This window comes from Cervus elaphus, chromosome 21 (assembly GCF_910594005.1).
Source record: "Cervus elaphus chromosome 21, mCerEla1.1, whole genome shotgun sequence".
In the NCBI taxonomy this organism is placed as follows: Eukaryota; Metazoa; Chordata; class Mammalia; order Artiodactyla; family Cervidae; genus Cervus; species Cervus elaphus.
In genome coordinates this window covers 43,314,607-43,322,943 of record NC_057835.1, presented here as the reverse complement: position 1 = coordinate 43,322,943, position 8,337 = coordinate 43,314,607, and the positions used below count along the sequence as shown (strand labels likewise).

The 8,337-nt window shown below is 34.4% G+C and overlaps 1 long non-coding RNA gene across 1 annotated transcript; it reads right to left on the bottom strand.

The window, feature by feature from the left end:
• Positions 1-251: 251 nt before the first annotated feature.
• Positions 252-5,256, bottom strand: LOC122679622. Its single transcript, XR_006336462.1, has 3 exons — positions 5,148-5,256; positions 658-735; positions 252-314 (listed from the first exon to the last, which is right to left on the bottom strand). It is a non-coding gene; the product is annotated as an uncharacterized LOC122679622 (long non-coding RNA).
• Positions 5,257-8,337: the final 3,081 nt, after the last annotated feature.

The following is an 8,337-nucleotide window of genomic DNA, read 5'->3' as shown; positions in this document are numbered from 1 at the left end:
GGAAAGAGATGCAAACAGACACTTATTTTCTCAACAATCACAGGCTAGAGAAGAACTAATTGAAAACAAATAAATTAAGTACAGTGCAGCCAGCGGTCTCTAGCTAACTCAGCCTATCCATCAATAGGTCATTTTCAGTTAATTAAGTGAAGGCATAATCAGCTTAATTTATGTAGTTCACAGAAGTTAATGATATCATAGTACAGTACCTGACGTTTGGCCTGTCCATATAACTTGTTTTACACATGCAGTTCTTTCTGCTTTCCTCAGATAGGGCACCTTATTTCCGTAGCTTGCCTTCAATGCTTGTCTTCCTGCAGAAAATGGGAACATTAACAATTTAAAAAAAGAAAAAGAAGATAAGCGATCACTAAAGAAAAAGTTATTTTAAAATGGCCTGCTGTTTCAATGAATTATTTTACATTACACAAATTGCAGCAATGAGATTTTCTAGAATAAAAGCAAATATTAAAATCAGGTTGGCATAAATGTATATGATACGCAGATATAGAATACTAAAAAGATGAACCAGCAAAGAATCTGTAAAAATATCCTGCATTATATATATATATGTATATACATATATGAACTTAAAAGATACAAAAATTATTTGATATATTTATAATCTGTGTTGCATTTCAACACTAGATTTTATACCTGCTAGGGAACCACCTTCTTTCTCAGAAAGAGAGTTTCTTTCCACTGTCTCTGTAGTTCATCTTCTCTTCTCTGAAGCTGCAAGTTTATACACAAAGACAAACCACAATGTCAACCAATTGGACCTCACTTAAGGAACCTAGGAGATCGATTTGTAAAGCAAAGAATGAACAGGACCCTATTTCTGAAGTACGTTGCTCAAACTGTTCTTTCATTAAAAGATGCTCTTTCTTATTGATTTTGGCTTAAGTAATGAGAAAGCTTATCCAAAAATCTTTAGCATTTGGGCTCAAGTTAAGGAAATCAATACAGTCATTTCCCATTTGAACTGCATATGTGAGTTTTATGTACAAGAGACAAGACAAAGCCAAATTCAGATAAATCAATAGCATTGTCGATAGAACATGAAACTGACAAACGGTGTTTTTCAGCAATTAAAGTGAGCTGTAAACATACAAAGACTAATCAATTTCAATGTTGTGCCATTAACAGTTTTTAATTGGCAAAAAAGTTATGCATGAATGTGACTCCCTAGGAATGAAGAGTAGAGAACTTACCTCACTTCAAGTGGGACAATTTTATCAGTTTTTATAAACACAGAAAACTCTACATCTGCCAAATAAATTAAAACTTTAATTAGGCAGACGATCTGAGTATCACATAATCTATATAAGCCAGGGAAATTTTCTACAAACCTAGTAATGATACACATACTAATTGCATTCTTTCTTTTGCAATATACTATTTCAAACATTGCTTTAAATTTTCAAAAGTTCTAACATATACTGTATCTGTCATTTGAATAAAATTAAAATTGTAGCTGTTTTCAGTACTAAGTCATGTCTGACTCTTTAAGACCTCATGGATTGTAGTTCTTCAGGCTTCTCTGTTCTCCACTATCTCCCGGAGTTTGTTCAAATTTAAATACCTTGCATCTAAATTTAAATAATATTATTCTTAAATTTGAGAAATTAAAGCCTAAGTTAAAGCTCTACATTTCTTCCATGTTACATTCTTCAAAAAGACACAAAAAGCCTTTAAAAATTATTTTTGGTAATGCATAGAGGATAGTAACATTTATTCAAATGACTCAAAAAGTGTTTTGTGTCGATGATAACCTGCAATAAAATATTGAGCCATTATGGTTTGCCATTACCCTGAAGTATTCAGGAAAATTGCACTGACGATAGCCAAATATAATTCATAATACATTAAGATAGGCATATCATTAAAATGCAGATAAAACCATTGTTTTTAATAAAAAATGATATAACAAAAGTAAAAGGTTAATTGAAAAGCAAAATAAACTACCGAATTTAGTAAGGCACATTACCTAGATTAACAGAAATCAATGAAATCATTAAAACAATTAATAACTTAGAGCTCCATTCAGACTAAGATAAACTCTGTGGCTATTAGAATGCGGATATAAGGCTACAGAGACATATCTTTTCTGACTGGGTAATTTCCTCTCCTCTGTAACAGTTCAGTAATATATGCAACTGGCATTATACGGTCACCCATTTCTTCTTGCCAGACAGATCTTTCATGCTTTTCACTTGTCTATGCTAAGTGAATCATAAGAACCACAGTCTTTACAGAAGAGAACATATTTCCCCCCAGTGTTCAGAATATAAAATGGGCCATTAAAGCATCAATAATATTAATCAAAACCTCATAATTGTTCAGTCTATTCCCTGGTTAGAGAATGTACAGAGTCCTACCCATCCCCCAGTCAGACTCAAGGATGTATGTATAGCAAAGACAGGCACAGATGTCTTCTCAATGTCTATGAGGGTATACCTAAATCCATCACGTACTTTTCTGAAGATCATATTCTGGGAAGAAACTGAAAATAAGCACTCATAACTTCATGAGTTACATGAACAGAAAAAAATTATAAATACTCTTTCAGCTCAGCGCACCACCCCCTAAGAAAAGTGAAATTTTAGAAGCAGAACAGAAAAGTAAGGTAATGTTATGAAACAGAAAGACAGGCTCTAATTTTAAATCTATCCCCAAGCTTCAGCCTTTATCTAAAAGACGCTTGTATCATCTTAGTCCTACAAAACAAAAACAGAGATGATTTTTTTATCATTTATTTTTATTTGTTGGAGGCTAATTACTTTACAATATTGTAGTGGTTTTTGCCATACATTGACTTGAATCAGCCATGGATTTACATGTATTCCCCATCCCGATCCCCCCTCCCATCTCCTTCCCCATCCCATCCCTCTGGATCATCCCAGTGCTCCAGCCCCGAGCATTTGTTTCATGCATCCAACCTGGACTGGCGATCTGTTTCACACTTGATAATATACATGTTTTGATGCTGTTCTCTCAGATCATCCCACCCTCGCCATCTCCCATAGAATCCAAAAGTCTTCTATACATCTGTGTCTCTTTTTTTGTCTTGCATATAGGGTTATTGTTACCATCTTTTTAAATTCCATATATATGCATTAGTATACTGTATTGGTCTTTACCTTTCTGGCTTACTTCACTCTGTATAATGGGCTCCAGTTTCATCCATCTTACTAGAACCAATTCAAATGAATTCTTTTTAATAGCTAAGTAATATTCCATAGTGTATATGTACCATAGCTTCCTTATCCATTCATCTGCTGATGGGTATCTAGGTTGCTTCCATGTCCTGGCTATTATAAACAGTGCTGCAATGAACATTGGGGTGCACGTGTCTCTTTCAGATCTGGTTTCCTCAGTGTGTATACCCAGAAGTGGGATTGCTGGGTCATATGGCAGTTCTATTTCCAGTTTTAAGGAATCTCCACACTGTTCTCCATAGCGGCTGTACTAGTTTGCATTCCCACCAGCAGTGTAAGAGGGTTCCCTTTTCTCCACACCCTCTCCAGCATTTATTGCTTGTAGACTTTTGGATAGCAGCCATCCTGACTGGTGTGTAATGGTACCTCGTTGTGGTTTTGATTTGCATTTCTCTGATAATGAGTGATGTTGAGCATCTTTTCATGTGTTTGTTAGCCATCTGTATGTCTTCTTTGGAGAAATGTCTGTTTAGTTCTTTGGCCCATTTTTTGATTGGGTCATTTATTTTTCTGGAGTTGAGCTGCAGGAGTTGCCTGTGTATTTTTGAGATTAATCCTTTGTCTGTTGCTTCATTTGCTATTATTTTCTCCCATTCTGAAGGCTGTCTTTTCACCTTGCTTAGAGTTTCCTTTGTTGTGCAAAAGCTTTTAAGTTTCATTAGGTCCCATTTGTTTAGTTTTGCTTTTATTTCCAATATTCTGGGAGGTGGGTCATAGAGGATCCTGCTGTGATTTATGTCGGAGAGTGTTTTGCCTATGTTCTCCTCTAGGAGTTTTATAGTTTCTGGTCTTATATTTGGATCTTTAATCCATTTTGAGTTTATTTTTGTGTATGGTGTTAGAAAGTGTTCTAGTTTCATTCTTTTACAAGTGGTTGACCAGTTTTCCCAGCACCACTTGTTAAAGAGGTTGTCTTTTTTCCATTGTATATCCTTGCCTCCTTTGTCGAAAATAAGGTGTCCATAGGTTCATGGATTCATCTCTGGGCTTTCTATTCTGTTCCACTGATCTATATTTCTGTCTTTGTGCCAATACCATACTGTCTTGATGACTGTGGCTTTGTAGTAGAGCCTGAAGTCAGGCAGGTTGATTCCTCCAGTTCTACTCATCTTTCTCAAGATTGCTTTGGCTATTCGAGGTTTTTTGTATTTCCATACAAATTGTGAAATTATTTGTTCTAGTTCTGTGAAAAATACCGTTGGTAGCTTGATAGGGATTGCATTGAATCTATAGATTGCTTTGGGTAGTAGAATCATTTTCACAATATTGATTCTTCCAATCCATGAACAGGGTATATTTCTCCATCTATTTGTGTCCTCTTTGATTTCTGTCAGCAGTGAACAACACAGATGATATTTTAAACCTATTTCAAGACTTCATTGCCACCACCCTCAAATGACAAGACTCAATGATCACATACTTTTGTCATTCATACTAAAATCAAAAATACATTGGTGCTCCCCAAGAGCAATATAACTTTAGAATAATTTATCATTTTAGATAAAACCCTTTGTATTTATAAGGAAAAAAAATTATCTTATTAAAGAAAAGCAAAGTTTACTTATCTCTGTAACATCTAGTTAAAGAAATGCAAGTTACTAGTAAATGTTTAAGAAATAACATACAAGCAACCAGAAACCAAAAGCTTAAATATTGAAATCTTAAGTTTGAAAGGGATTCTGATGAATGATACTCCAGAAGAAAGTTCTGTAGAAGCATCTAAGAAAATACATGAACAATTTACAGAATATCAATAAACTGAATAGAAAATAGTTCACTAAAAAAAAAAAACTGTTCATTGTCAATTTTATAATTGAAAGGAAAAGATATCGCAGTGTAAAGAAGCAGTATGATTCATACAGAAAGTGCATATTAGACAAAATCCTTCAAAAATAGATTCAAATGTAATGAATAGTTATAACTTACACTGAATTGCAGTGGGCTCCAAAGGCAGACCAAACTTGACATTGCGGGTTGGCAATTTGCTTGCTATAGTATTTGGGGCATATTTTAATTTCTTTTTAAGAGATTCCTTATCTGTTAAAAAAAAAAAAGAGAGAGAGAGAAAATAGAACATTCTCATAGTATTTTTGTGAAGATTAGATCAGATGATATATATCATACTTGGCACAGTACCCAGCATATATTAGCCCTTTGCTAAATGCCTCGGGACCAAATGAATAAATTCATTTATTAATGAATAAAGATTAGTCTTATTATCTCAGCTGGTAAAGAATCTGCTTTCAGTATGGGAGACCTGGGGTCGATCCCTGGGTTGGGAAGATCCTCTGGAGGAGGGCATGGCAGCCCACTCCAGTATTCTTGCCTGGAGAATCCCATGCACAGGGGAGCCTGGTGGGCTACAGTCTATGGGGTTGCAGAGTCGGACACAACCGAGCAACAAAGCACAGCATAGCACACAACAGTCCTATTATATTGCAGAATTTGAATACAATACTAAAATTTCAAAATATATTGCTATTCAAGTTGTTTGTATGTAAATGTGATTAATAAAACTTTATTTTATTTTCAAAGGAAAGTTCTGGAATAACTCTACTAACAAGAATTCAAATTGCTGCATACTCATGATTACACATTCACTCAACAAACTCATACTGAATACCAAGTTATATCAGACACAGGATTTTTAACCCTCCATTGAGTAAAATTTTTTAAATGACATTCATTAGCAGAACCATTTTATTAAATTGTTAAATTTATTTTATTAAATTTTATTAAATTTATTTTATTAAATTTTTATTTAAAAATTTATTAAATTATTAAAAAATAATTGAGAACTATAAAGCAAGTATTAGACTCAATGACAAGACAATATTTTGCCAAGCACAATTACCCTAAGAAGCTAAATCTGCTGACAGCTATCTCTTCCAGGTTCCTGTTTTTGCCCTGGCTCAGGAGTCACTGGAAGTTCAATACAAGAAGAATCAAGACTCAGTTTTGACTTTCAAAAATCAGTAAATGACCATAAGCCAGTCTCTAAAGTCAAATTTAGTGTCCTCATGTATAGAATGCAGAAAATAATACCTCCCTTTCTCTCTTCTCAGATTTGAGGGTGAGAATCCAAAAGATAAACTATAAATCTTACAACCTCTAAAGAATTATGCCAGTATGTGTTGTTGCTCTTATTCTTTTCAACAGGAAATATAAGCAGCACTCAATATTTTTATTCCCCTGGCTATACTGAATTTTCAAATTACTGAAGAGCATTAAGGCTTTCTCTCTTCTCCATGTTTTGCATTGCTGTCCCTCTTCCCATCTGGTTTCTAAACCTACTCTTGCTTCAGCTAAGCTCAGATGGGTCTTCTATGAAGTCTTCATTTTCTCCAACCTACGCATTGTGATTCAAGTTCCATTTCTGTGTAACTCCTAAAATTCTTTATAGTCTGTCTACAACAGCACTTCCACTATTTGGCAATTGTCTTTTTATTTGATACTTCAGTGATTACACTGGAAGTTTTGGGAAGACAGAAACTATATATTTTTGTCTACGTTAATATCTGACAAGTACTTCTGTAAACCTTGATTGGATTAGTAAATAAATTAATATTTTGTACAGGACCAAATTTTTTAGGGATTACTATATATAACACATTCTGCAAAGCACTATATAAAAATCATCTCATTTTGTCCTCAAAGAGACCATTCTAAGATCGATATGATTACTATTCCAATATTACAGATATGAAAAACATGAGAGACTAGATAACAGCCAAAATCACAGATGGTAAATTGTGGATCTGAGGTTTCAAGTTCTCTCAGTCATATTAATTGCTTTGGTCCAGCAGACTTAGTTTTATAGGTTCAAAAACTGTATCTTATCAATTTTCCAAGAGAGATCAGGTCCTAGTTTATTTATACAAGGTAATTAATCATATAAGAGACCAAAGCATATGACAGAGTATTAAATTACTAATTTCTAATAAAGTGTACTAATGATAAGTAGGGCAAAATAATATTTTCTGTGTTTCATGATCTCACCTTTAAAAGACAATATATATTTGTTCATGTTTTTCAACAAATATTGGCCACTGTTACACAGTAGATTTTGGAAATGAAGCAATTAACTAGATGAGGGGATAAAAGCCCTTTTCTGGAGTTTGAAAGGTAAAAGTGTTAGTCACTCTGTCATGTCCCACTCTTTGCAACCCCATGGACTATAGTTTGCTAGGCTCCTCTGTCCACGGAATTCTCCAGGCAAGAACACTGGAGTGGGTAGCCATTCTCTTCTCCAGGGGATCTTATCAACCCAGGGATGGAACCCAGGTCTCCTGAGTGGCAGGCAGATTCTTTATTGTTGAAGCCACCAGGAAATCCCTTTATGGGATGAATCTCTGTGCTACAGAGAACCCAGGCTGCCTTGAGCACCAGACTCCTTTCCTTGGGACCTCTTGTTCCCCGAGTAATGCTGCAGATACACTGATAGAGACCTACTTTCCAGTCCTCTTTTATATTTATCCATTACCTCACACCCCATATACGTAATGCAATTAACTCTGCTACATTTCCTCCATAAGGATTGCTGGCTGAAATTTACAGACAGCACACTTTACACTTTTCTCAGAGAGAAAAATCTATTTCATGGTTTGCTAGTCTTTTGTATTTTTTTTTTTAAATTTTAGATTGTTCTCAACTTTGTATTTTAGGAGTATAGGGGCACCTATATTTTGGCTTTTGAAAAAACTGAAACCAGAAATAAGTGGTTACTAAATCATGTTTTTTCTGGCAATCAACAGCACTTGGTCAGCACATAGTGTCTGCAAGGACATAGAAATGTGTTGGGTTTTTTTCTGCATACTTTAGTTGAGTATATTTCAAAATATATGAATATGGAATAACTATTTATATGTCATTATCTATATTTAAATAATATATCACCAGGTATAAGTGATACATTCTATGCTACATTCAATGCTACATTCTACAAAAAAAAAAAACACCATCTTGTTGTTCAACCTTCCCCAAAACTATACCTCCCCTCCTACGTAGTAGCAGTCCTTTTTATCCGAATTGAAAAGTTTGTCCTAAATTTCAGTAGCATTTAAAATTAGCTGCAAACAAAAATTAGTTAAATATTTATTCTTTGAAAATTCTTTAA